The following is a 13,361-nucleotide window of genomic DNA, read 5'->3' on the forward strand; positions in this document are numbered from 1 at the left end:
CCCCAGATCCTTCACTGCCGTCGTGCAGCAAGCACTGTGCCTTGAAGCTCCCTCACCATTTCGGGAAGCCTCCTTCGTCACCAGCTTCTGAACCGGCTTCTTCCAAGGAAGTCCTTAGATGAACTTACACAGGGATTCACAGGACACGTGCCATAGTTGTAGTAACTGGTTGCTAACCAGCCATCCCCTGAAAAGCTGGAATTCCAGTCTCGGAGAGTTTCCCCAACCTCATGGAGATGGAGGTGGGACCCCCAAGGCTGTCACAGCAGTTCGGGGCCATCCCCACCTCCTCACATCCCCCTGTTCGAAGGTTGGCCCATCTCAATGAGAAAGCCCTGATGGCTTGGTTCCCACCAAGCAATTTAATTGGAAACATAGACATTTATTGACCTTAGTGTAAATCATCTTGATAGCCTATGAAATGTAGCCCCAGTATAAGCTCAGCCCTCTTGATTAAACTTAGCCTAGGCAGAACGAGACCTCATGATGTCTGTAACTTTGTGTGCGAATATCCTTCTGTTTACATCTCTCATATCACCTGGGAGGCAGCATAATGTCTCTCCCTGTAATCTGGTTTTCCTCTCCCTAAGCACGGAGGAGCCCTAGCTGGGGGTGAGGGTGGTACAGGGAGGCCTCCCTCCCCTGTGGCCCTCGCCCTAGAGGAGGATTGAGGCGACAGGTAGCGCTGGAGTTGTTCTGTAGAGCTGGCACTGAGGACCAGTAAGGAGGGAGCAGAAAAGAGGAAAGAGAAAGGAAAAGGAGACAAGCCCTTGCAGAGGGAATGCTCGGATGTATGAAGCGCACTGTCCAGGCCCCCAGACCGAACGCCCCTCCACCTACTCCCGACCTGGCCTCTGCCCACGATAGGGTGACGGCAGGCCTATGAGGGCAACTCCGCTGCTGGGTGCATGCTTATCTGTTCTATTTAAAGTCAGGTTAACTGAGTTAACCTTAATGAAGTAAAATTCACCCTTCGTGGGGTATAGTTCTATGATTCAGGCAAATACATGCAGTCATGTAACCACCACTACTGTCACGATCTAGACGTTTCTGCCATCCCTTTGTAAGCCAGCCCCACTGTAACTCCAGCCTCTGGAAGCTACTGATCTGTTCTCTGTCCCTATGATCTTGCCTTTCTCAGACTGTCGTGTGAATGAAGCCGCACAGTGTTTAGCCTGTCGCGCCTGGTTTCTTTCACTTGGCAGGATGCCTTTGTGTTTCCTCCATGTTATTTACTGTATTTATCTGCAGTCCTTTCGGTTTTGTCGCTGAGTAGTATTTAGTTGTGTGGATGTTCCAATAGCTTATCTGTTCACCGCTTGAGGGACATCTGATTGTCTCCAGTTGCAGGCATGTGTGACAAAGGCCGCCGTACTCACTCACGAACAGATTTCTGTGTGAGCATCAGTTTTCATTCCTCTCGGGTGCTCAGCCAGGGTATTTGCTGGGTCATATGGTAGGTGTGTGTTTAACAGTATAAGAAACTGACAAACTATTTACCGGAGTGGCTACACCATCTCCCCATCCCACTTCAGTCCGGCTTCCATCCTCTGTATCGTCAACATTTGGAATTGGTAGAGTCTTTTGTTTGTCTTTAATTTTTGTTATGCTAACAGATGAGGTTCCATCTGCACTTCCCTAATGACTTATGATATCGAGCACTTTTTCAGGTGCTTCTTTCCATCTCTGTGTCTTATTCATAAAGTATCTGTTCAAATCTTTTGCTCATTTTTTTTTTAAATTGGGTTATTTGTTTTCTTATTGAGTTTCAAGAGTTCTTTATATATTCTAGATACGAGTCTTTTATCAGATATATATTTTGTAAATACTTCTTCAACAGACATTTATTGGAATATAGTTTCTCCTCCTCTCTGCATTCTAAATGCCATCCCCATTTTCCACCATTAGCCTGGCAGGATTATATAACACAAAAAACCACGTTCATCTGTATTTTCTGGAAGAGAGAAACTGAGGCACAGATACTTTAACAAAGCTGCTGCTTCCATATCATGGAAGTTGGAGCCAGATATGAGGTGTGATGCCTGGGAAGGAAGTCTTAGAATGGTTCTGAAACTATCACACCACTTACGGGCTGTCACTCGGTTGTGTGGGACCTAGCAAACTAGGGTCGTCACCTTACATCAGGGAGAGGGAGATCGATATCGTTAAATACTCATTAAGTACCAGGAAACGTTTAGGTCAAGGGCCAGTCCATCATGGCCTGTGGGATAGATTTGGTCTCTTATCTGTTTGTTTACAGACTGTGAACTTAGATTTTACAGATGAACATTTACAACTGATTCGATGACAGGAAAAGCTAACTTTGAACTTCAATTGAGGAAAAGGCAATCCCTCCTCCCCCCAAATTCCACTTTTTTGGTAGATGTGTATTACAAAAAATTGTACTCAAAATTTGGTAAGAGATCGGATCTCAAGTATTCTCACCACATACACACAAATGCTAACTATATGAGGTGATGTATATGTTAATTAACTTGATTATGGTAATTATCTCATAATTCATATGTATACCAAAACATCATTTTGTACCTCATATATATAAATATATATATATACACTTTTAATTTTTAAATCATACCTCAATAAAGCTGAAAAAATTATGCTCAATTATTATTACTATATTTTAAATTTTATTGACAACAAATTTGAGGAAATTTGTTTTCTCTCTTGTTATATAAGTACCTAAATAATATCCTCGATTTTACCTTTTTGTCTACAGAACCTAAAATATACATTATTTGACCTTTTACAGAAAAAGTTTGTTGACCCCTGATTTAAATGATTATAAGTTATCTTTCCTTTAACCGTTACAAACACATCAGCCTCCTTCACAGATGAGATATGTGAGGACCTTTGCAAGCTGTGAGTTGCTGAAAGTTACCCAGCCGATGGCAACGGAACAGGGTTTGTGCGGATGTGTGTCTCATTTTAAAACCTGTGTTGTCTCTAAAAGCAAATTTGCAGCAGCAACTTAGGAGAAAATGGAAAGGAACGAAAAACAGTTTCTGGTGGTGAGCGGCGGGGGAGTTGGGGACGAATGCTTTTGGCTTGGGACACACCCACCCCGGCTTCCTGTGCCTGTTGTTGGCCAGTCCCCAGGCCTGAGCAGTGAGGCTGGGAGGTCATCGTCGGAACGACCCCAGGACCCTGCAGGTGTCTTGCATCACCCCAGAGACGTTCCATTCTCTTCTGCTTCACTCTCTGAAGAGTATATAAAAAAAATTGAAAAGCTCTTCAACAATGGGGTTTTGTCCTAAAACAATGCTAGTTTGATAAAGCCAAGTGGAGCTGTTGAGCATTCACAGGTCTTCTATGAGCATTACACGAGTTAAGATTTGCAATATGATTAGCACATTACTTGGTCCTGAGCAAATACGATATCATCATATATTAAAAAAGTAAATGCTAGATTAATCAGAAAATTAAGGCTCCGGAAAACATATCTCTTCCCTTTCTGGCTGCTCAGGGTTTTCCTGTATTAAAATGGGTCCTGGAAAACAGCAAGAGGAAGAGAAACTGACGGCGGACTGCACTGCCTCACCTTCCCTAAAGCGATCGTTCTCCTGCAGGGGGTGGGGGTGCAGAGACAGGAGGAGAATGTTCGGCCACTTCCAGCTCAGGGACACACTTCGCAACTCTGCAGTGCAGGAGAATGGCCTGGTCTCAGCAAATTACAATAATTTATAACAGTGGTCCTCAACCTCCCGGACTGCGGATGGGGACCAGCCCCTGGCCTGTCAGGAACAGGGCCGCACAGCAAGGAGGTGAGCGGCGGGCCAGCGAGGGAAGCTTTGTCTGTGTTCGCAGCCGCTCCCCAGCGCCAGCATCACCACCTCAGCTCCGCCTCAGATCATCAGGCATTAGATTGTCACAGGAGCACCGATCCCTCGTGCCAGAAAGTTTGGAGACTGCTGATTTATAACATCGCCAGTCTAGAAAAAATGCCCCCTGTTGGTGGCCCTGTTTGCCATTAACGTCAGAATATATGTTTCTACATTTCTCCTCTCTAGTTCCAGAGAGACCGCACTCAGATGTGTTCCTCGCTGATCCCATAATTAAGATTCTTCACCCTCTAACTGTCCTCTCTCACACTTCTCTGTGCACGCACACGCACACACACGCGTGTGTACATACAGTACTCGGCGGTGGTGAAGGTGTGACACAGACACTCTCATACGCCGCTGGTTAGGAAAAGCCATTTAGATATTTCTATCAAGATCCTCAAACACACTGTTCACCAGAGATTCCACTTCCAAGAATATAATCCAGAAAACTGAGACAAAGAAACGCTTTGCATAGCAGGATGGTGTGTGGGAGTGGCGGGGTTTAGAGAAGGCTTAGTCTGCTGCACCCGCGGAGCTGCTGGGAGGTGTGCGGGTGTCTGAAAACCGTGGTCACTTGGCAGTTTGTCTGAGGGTCCTTTGTGAGCAAAGCTTGCCACGGGGAGGTGGCCTGCCCTGTGGGGGGACACAGTGCCACAGTGGTGCCCTCTTGCTAAAGGCCAGTCTCCTGGGGGTGGAGCCAGTGTCAGAGCCCATGCGGACTGGAACACCGCTGAGGGCTCTGCAGCGCCCCGGGCGCCTGACAGGGGCGGGGTCAGCTCTGCAAGGGGCGGGGTCAGCTCTGCAAGGGGCGGGGCCAGCTCCGAAGCCGGGCTCTCTCATTACCGCGGGCGTCCAGGACCTGCTGTACGAGAAATTATCTTAAAAGAACAATTCCTATACAAATATTAGGAATTATCATCTCCAGCCACAGGAGTTCACTCTTTTCATTTTCTGGGGTTAGATTCTCAGACACTCTAGGGTGTATTTAATTTTTGTCAGAATTCAAGAAAATTAATCTTTAATTCCTGTAATATAAAAGAAGAAATAATTGGAAAGCGACACTTTTCAGGGAGACTCGAAATCGAGTAGGGACCCCCAAGCTGATGTTTGCCCTCAGAGGCGCTGGGGAAATGGGTAGAACGTTCCCTTGACCAGAAAAGAGAGACTGCATTGACGACGGTGACCCCACCGAACCTCAATACAGGAAGGGCGGGAGGCCGGGCCGCTGGCGCAAGAGTGGATAAGGGAAGCGGCAGAGCCGGGATTAGAACCCAGCACCAGCCAATGTGCTTCTCCAACGTCGCAGCCGGTGGCCGGGCAGAGCCAGGCACTTCCGGTGTGCTCTTAGCGCTGGGTTGTGCAAATGTTCCAAATCACAGCTAAGCACATTTAATCTGTTCTGTGATCTATGGAGCCGCTTGGGAAATGGAAGAAGAATTACCAAGATGAGTCATTCCATGTCAGCAGGCGAACTGTAACGGAGTTTTTATTACTGTTTTATTATTTATGTTTCGTCAGAAGAAAAAAAAAAAATCGATGAAAGGAACAATGCAGCAGAGCCCCCTGATGGCTGTTTTCTCCCCAGGATCTGCTCGTGTGTGCCAGAGGATGTGCTTGTGAGCGTGTGTTTGTGCATTGGTCTCACACTCTCGTGCCGATGTCTGTGCCCTGTGAGATTTTGCGTGGGGGATCATTCGTGCAGAATGATGTTTAAGGGAGCTAGAGGCTGTATTTATGGGGTGTGTGTGTGTGTGTGTGTGTGTGTGTGTTGTGTGTGTGTGTGTGAGAGAGAGGGGGCGCTAGAGACAAAGAGTAGTGGCATCTCGTGCAGTGTTGAGAACATGCCCACTGAATTAACTGTTACGTAACCCTGAGACCCCCCAAACTTTTTCTTCCACCCTTCACTTCCTTGTAACTGGAAAGGGAAATGCATGGTGACCTAGAACTCTCTTTAGTCCTGGACCCCGGGGCCACAGGTGCCTAGTGCTGGCACCCTTGCTTGGTAAAGCCCTGCTCTGGCCTTGGCCAGGGGTCTCCCTGCACCCAGGCTCCCTGTCCTCCAAGGCCCCTCTCCCCACTCCTCTCAAGACTTGAGGTCCCCCCAAAACCCACAGTCTCTCTCAGCGAATCCTTCAGTGCTCAAAGGCCCTCACACCCACACGGCTTGAAATTCTTCTGAATTCATGGGTTCCTCAGCTTGAAAACATGAACTTTGACTTCAGTCTTGCTCCCGTCCAAAAGAATAGGATGTTTCTGGAGAGTGGGTTGGCCCCATGGCCCTCCTGCCTTGGGAGGTAGCAGGGTCTTTTCTGGGCTTCTACGGGTTAACATCCTGGAAATGAGCCTGGTCCAAACGGCAGAGGTCATCCCCAAAGAGGGGCCTTTTGTGGGGGACTTCGAGTCCTCCTCTAGAAGGGCCATCGGTGCCCCTGCTTCCCGCTCTGTCTCTGTTTCTGAGCTGGAGTTAGTAGAGGGAGTTCGTCCACTTTACTGGGGACACATTTATTACATGTCGATCCGAGGCTCACGGTGGTGACACCGAAGGATGGGAGACCGTGTCCCTGTCCTGCGGGGTCGAAAGTCTGCCTGAGGAGGCAGCAATTAAACAAAGTCCAGTGACAACATAACGTTACGAGTAGATTTTATTAGGGGATTCCGGGAGGGTACTTAACAGCTTCCAGAATATGAGGTCCCGTTAGTGTCTGTGTCTTTCTTGTTTACGCTCATCTTCGGCTCCGGCTGTGTCTGGAATAGAGTAGATACTAAATACACATTTATTTAAAGAACGAAGGAACCTAGGAACCTCACACTTCAGACACGCTGATCCCATTAAAATTCAGCTAACATATGTGGAGCACTCACTACAAGGGTAAATACTAAATTTTGGCACTGTCATCAGTGCGTGCCTTTCTAACAACGATCCGAGGCGATATTTATGGAAGAAGAAACAAAAACTCAGCAAGTGTCCGAAGACATACATCGCAAGCACGGGACGGAGCAAAGAAGACTCCTCATTCCAGAGTCCTTCCACCCAGCACGCCGCCTGGCTTTTGCTTCCATCTTACCCCCGAGTTTTTCTTGATCTCTTTGGTGCCGCCTTCTCCTCTCCCCACTTCCTCTCCTGAGGAGATGGCTTTTTCCCAGCCCGGTGGATTCCACTCTCAGTTTTATGAGCCATCCAGAAAGGTCACTGTCTCTTAGCCCCAGATTCTAAACAGCCATGCCAGGCCTGACACTGCCTGATCGTAAAGGGCCAAACAAATATAGCAGAACATAGCTCTATTGCTTTCCCTTCACCAAAAATGCATTAATAAAGTTAATTAGCATTGACCTGAAAACAAGCCTGAATAACCTCCTGGCATTAGGATCAGGTGAAATGAAGCACAAGCAATAAAAACTCCATGGCTGCTCCTCTCCGAGAGACTGTCACCGATCCCCAGGGGAAAGGGAGGGAACAGGCTCGCATCTCCCTCGGATGTTCCCTGCCCCCTCTAAGCCTCACCAAGGGCTCTGAGTGCCACCTGGGGTGTCAGAATGCAGCCGAGTGTGCAGGCGAGAATACCTGTAGTTAAGTACATGCCTCTCAGAAGCCCAGGGCTAACCCAGGCTTGGCTTGGACTGTCATCCGTATCTGAACGGGTCAGTGGAGAGAGGGGGAGGCAGCGGGCCATCATCAGAGGTCATGCCTACTCCTCTGCCAGTCCAGGGTGGTGGTTGGCACATCGTCAGGGTGTTGAACAAGCAGGTGTCTGGGACTCTCCCCAGATAGCGCAGAAACCTGGCCTAGGACAATAAATATGACCAATTCTGTATCTCATTCCTTTGGCGGGCCAAAGGTGACTAGTTTATTGCTTCCTGTGGTGAGAATCGGTTCAAAAACTGGGCAAGGACATGTGGGTTGTTATGACTCACCTGCAAGGCACTGGGGATGGACGTCACCAACTTTGTCCCCTCCGCGTCCCCTCCCCCGACTTTTCCAGTAAGCTCATTTTACTACTGAATTTCTATTCAATTCTGAGCATGGAGGAGCTGGGATGTGGAGACATAAATATGAATAAGACCCGGTATGTGCCCTCTGGTGGCCTCAGTCTAGTGGTGCTGTGTAGAGAACCCACTGGGTTCCTGTTTCTCAGACTCCCTCTGCCCTGATTTTTGGTGATACCGTGAGATATCATGGTATCTCATGATACCAGGAGTCTGCCTTACCTCCCCCTCCCCCTGGATCTCTCCAACCATTGCTCCCTTTCTGAGGGCAACGCTGGGAGGAGGTTATGGAGGGGTGGCGAGTTTTTTCCATGCTCTTCTGTTCTAAACACCACGCCTCCTCCCTGGCTCCCTAGTCCTGCAGGGGCCCATGGACTCGACCAGGCCGATGTGCTCACCTTTTAGAGACAGCACAGGGAAGCATTCTTTTTCAGAGGTGGCCTCAAACTCGAGACGAAGGTTGGTTGAGGCGGAAGAGGGTGCTGTGAGCGGCGAAGGGACACCCACGAAGAGAGAATCTTCTCTATGCGGCACTTGAAAAGTCACAGATTCGCCCAGAAGCATTGCTCTGGAAAACGTTCTGGAAAAACAGAAAAGATAAAGAGGCAGAAGAAGGAGAAACACAATACGAACCAGCCTGGATGGGAGGAGGGAACGGGAAGAGGCTGGGAACACAGCTAAATCCATAACATGTTTTAAACGGAGACATTTTGCTGCTGTACTAACACTCAGCCCCACCGATCTGAAGTCTTTACATATAAATGCATTTTTGAATGTTTTAATAAATGGTATAGGAATGAGACAGAGAGAGAGAGAGAGAGAGAGAGAGAGAGAGAGAGAGAGAGAGAAAGGCAGAGAGAGAGAGAGAGAGGAGAGAGAGACAGAAAGAGAGAGAGACAGAGAGAGAGCGCGCGCAAGCGAGTGCCTTAGGCTCCTGGGAACCACACTGCCTCCTCGTCAGCCCCCTGTTTCCCACCTACATCCTTCCGATATCTCATTTGCAAGGAGCCACCTTACTGCTCGCCTTGCCTCTCATTCATCTCTGTGTTGCCAGAATTGTTCGCTCAAGAAGACCTCGACTGCTCCCTGGAATTCAAGGTCCTGGGCAATCTACCTCCCTCCTGCTTTCTGCCCTCGGTCCTTGGACACCCGACTGGCTGTTTCTTGGACATTCTCTTCCCGGCCCCTCCTGAGAATGAGCTGACCCAGAGCACGACTGTCCTTCGGTTGGCATGCTGTCCTTTGGCTGGAGGAAAGAGAGAAAATCCCAACGTGTCTTGGTGCTATTTATTTATTTATTTTGCATGCCTATCTCTGCTTCTGGGCTGTAGGCTCTTGGAATCTATAGCTACTAAAATGATGCCAATAATATCATACATTTACTAAGCAATTATTATCTAACTTTGCAGGCAGCATCTCATTTCATCCTTGAAGGTGGGTAATATTGGCAGCCTTCTTTAGGGAGGCGAAGCCTGAGGAAGGGGCGCAGAGCAGCGGGAGCAGATTCCGCCGGAAGCCCAGACGGCTTGACGTTAGGGCCTGTTCTTCACCCCTAAGCTTTCGTTGGCGATGAGAACTACCAAGGCGCACGGAAGCTCTCCGGTCCCACAGTGGGTCCGCCGACGTTCGCGGACTAGAACAACAGGCCGATGAGAGAATCGGGGTGGCGAAGGAGCATACTGCTCTGGAAAGGAAAGCCTGTGGGTGGTGCCGGACAGAGAGCTGGGGAAGAATCCAGGGCACTGGTGCGCTCGCTTTGTCTCCCTCCTGACCAGCTGGCTGGCCTTGGCGGAGGTGACGTCTAATGGGGGGGGGGCCCTGTTAGGGTGCCGGGGACATCCTCCCTCCCCACCAAAACTACCTCCCTCGGCTGCTTGATGGTGCCTGAAATTGTGCCATTACAACCTAATTCCTTCAGCGGAGGCTGCTAGTCCCCTGCTAAAATGTAAATACTCCTGGGAGAGGCACGTTATTAAACTTTATTAGTCTTTTATATCCCATAGTGAAATTATTGATCAGACTCTTCTCCTCAGCAATGGCTGGGGAGAGAGAGAAAGATGGAGATCGTATAAGTGTCCCAGGCCCCGGGTAAAAAGGTCAGTGGGAAGGTGGGGAACAGGGAAGCGGGGGTCTAGGAAGAAGAAAAGAGAGCTGGGGACCCTGTGCGCCGTGCTGAGTAGGGCTGTCACTGGCCAGCAGCATGTGGCTTCGGGTGGATGGGCTGAGGAAGGGCTCGTGGGCTCTGGCATCAGAAGGACCGGGTTACCGGGTCAGGATGGGTCTCTGGCTCACCATGGCCACTGTTTTGTGTGACAGCAGCATCACTGGGCGCACCACAGTCTCTGCCGACAGTTTCTGCAAGTGGTCGTGGACACCCTGCCCGCTTCCTGCTGGGTAGGCTGGAGCCTGGCCTCCCCACGCCGCGGAGAGCCCCGAGCTCCTCCCCTCACGTGTGATGCTGCTGGTTCCGGGCACTTCCCTGACCCCTTGGCCTGGCGGTGACGCCTCGGCATCATCCTCTATCCCGTACAGACCCTTCTCTGAAACCCTCCCTCGCCGTCTACCCACTGCCCAGACGGCGGTCCAGAAACGGATTGATTACGAGGGAGATAGATCTTTCTCCGGACCTGTCAGGGTTTTGAGAACAAATATTGTTTTATGTTTTTTTTTTCCCCCAAGCACTTTGTTCTGCCTTCGGATTTATGGGATGGGCTTTATTACTTTAATAAAATATTTAAAACCAAACTAAGAGAGCAAGCCTGAGGTTTCCCGCCAGCGTGTCTCCGGAGGCAGCCCACGGGGGAGGACTCCTTGCCGTCTCACACCTCCTGGCCTCGGAGACCCCAGCAGCTGCCGTCTGCCCTGCAGTTGGGATGTCCATGCTTCAGGCAAGGCTGTAGGTGGGACTGTGTATTTACTCGGTAAATAGCGTGCGTCCACCTGGTGGAAAATAAGCTTGGATTTTACCACATGCTGTGCGTTTATTGTTCTTGTCCAATGAGTCATTGCAGTTCAGTGACTCGGTGATTCACGTGCCTTGCTCTAGAAAACGAAATAGCACGTAATTACGTTTTAAATGGAGAAGCAAGTGGTCGCGATACTTAGCGGTCGCAACGAGACAGAATTCGCAGTCAGGGTTAGATGTTGTCTTGGAAGGAGAATTCAACTGGGGGAGAGGACGCCCGGCTTCTGTACCATGTCTGACCTTGAAAGGCCACGTAGCCTCGGGCTTCTGCTGTCCCTTCAGTCATTCGTTCGGCAATTATTTATTGAGTGTCTACTATGTGTAGACGTCACAGCAATCCGATAAAGGAGGCCAGTAGATGAAGTAGCTTCTTCCCAGTCTAAGATTCCTTGGAATAGCTCATGTTAGTAGACATTGGAAATCTTGGATGTTGAATAAGACTAAACGTGATGGACAAGGATTTCCCCCTCACATCTCGAAGATCTAATAGCTTTTCCAGATGGGAAGGTCGTAAGAACCTCGACCTTCTTCATCTCTAACTGTGAGAGTGCCAGAGATTCGGGCTCTTCATAATTCACCCAGTACGGTCACATAAACTTTATTTCCTTCCCAGTGGATTTCATTTTATTGCTCTAAAGGCAAGTGGTTCTGTCTCAGGGATAGGTCTCGGGAAGAATGTGAGAAAGACCCAGGCAGCACCTTTCCAAGACCACCCTCTCCTCTCCTCTCCTCTCCCTCACTGCTTCGTCCTCACAGGTCCTGCACTAGGCTCTAGGGCTATAGTCAGCAGGGCTGGGGGAATAAGGAGTCGTGAAGAATCATAAGCGACTGCTGGATAGATTGTGAGGAGATGCACCTCAAAACTTGCCCGGAGGTGGAGGGGGCTGCTGGGAGTGGTAAAGGGGCACCGGAAAGGCTTCTCCTCAGAGGCAGTACTTGAGTTCAATCCTAAATGAGTAATGTAGGCCAATAAGGGGAGGAGCAGGGTCTGGGGCTGATGGAACAAGACAGACAGAGGCCCAGAGATGGGGGCACGTGGACTGTCTGGAGAGGCAGCCTGCAATCAGGCCGGGCACAAGGGATGGGGCGTCACGTGATGAGGCTGGGAGCCCTGGCTGGGGAGCTTCCAGGAAGCTTGGAGTTGCCACCGAAAATCTTAAACGAAGCTGTGGCACGATCCCCACACATTTTCTGTCGTCACCAAGCAGCGCCCCATGTACCAGAGCGAGCCCTCGTCTGCCTCCATCCACTCTGCATCCTCTGCCCCTCTCCATCACGGGAACTTCACCCTCTCCCTCCCTTCGTTGCTTCTCAAAAGGAGAGCTCACTAATTCAACTTGGTCGTAGTTTAATGGACACCCTTTCCTTTTATTAGAAGAAACAAAATCAAGAGACGCGAAGCCGCATAGTGGGCTTTCAGGTGCTGAGATATTTCAGAGAAGATTTTCTTTAGGGAAGGGGCTCTCCGCATCGGCCCTTGAGTGACAGGCACCTCATTACCTATGAGTACACACAGGCCAGCAGCAGTGGCCACCTCCTACTGACCAGCTTCCTGCAGGACACCTGTAAACCAACGGCTTGCTTGGATTCAGCGTGACAGGGGCTGTTGGGCCTGAGACTGCCATCGGGCTGAGTTGCCAGGCCTGCTGCATGTCTCCTCCGTTCAACGCCCTGGCTCTCCTTCATATCATTCCCCTCGTGACTCTCTTTATCAAGAGCTCTCATGACTTACGGCAACCGTCAGCTCAATGAAAGGCAGACGGAGGGGCCCGAGGAAACAAGCCTGCCATTTAGATGCCAATGGATCTTAGAACTATAACAGCAGACATTTTTGGGCTGAGGTTTATGTGGGACTCAGAGGGACTGAGGAGAAATGTGTGGACCGCCTTGAGAAAACAGTCCGATACGAGAGACTGTTCCCGGCGATCAGGTGTCTGCATTGTGTGAGAGAGTCAAGGCTCGGTCCTTGAATCCCCCACAAAAGGTTTATGTGGAATTCCAACCTTCGGAGAAGAAAGACAGCAGGTGAAGAGTAGCAAACAGAAGTGATTTTATGAAATAAAGTAGGCTGAATAAAATGCACTTGGAAGAAAGTCCAAGTGGGTATGTCCGTAAAGGATTGAAGGCCCCAAGAAGTTGAGGGTCAGGGTTTATGTGGACTGTAGGGTTTCTTTGTTCTCCTTCTATACCTTGAATCTCAAGTGGCATGAATTCCCTGCTCCTCCCTCTGCCCCTCTGCTCCAAGCCGGGGCATGTGTACTGTGTACCTGTAGATGGGAAGTCAAACACCTGCATGGTGGGAATTTAGAGGGTAGGTGCATGCCCAGTTGGCTAATTTTTCCCATACCAGTTGAGTGTCCTTGGAGTAAGGTCATACAATGGTCATTTGCAGTTAACTGACCAGGGGAGGTCCGGGGGATAGGGAGGTGGGGGAAGAATTGGGTAAAAAGTGTCAGGTACTGCTAAGTTAGGTTTTTGTTTGTTTGTTTGTTTGTTTGTTTGTTTTGCCTGGTTACCTGGCTTCTGACCCTGGGGGAATGAGGGAGGTTCTACAGGCCTGCCAGACC

This window comes from Rousettus aegyptiacus, unplaced genomic scaffold, assembly GCF_014176215.1.
Source record: "Rousettus aegyptiacus isolate mRouAeg1 unplaced genomic scaffold, mRouAeg1.p scaffold_m13_p_16, whole genome shotgun sequence".
NCBI classification, from domain to species: domain Eukaryota; kingdom Metazoa; phylum Chordata; class Mammalia; order Chiroptera; family Pteropodidae; genus Rousettus; species Rousettus aegyptiacus.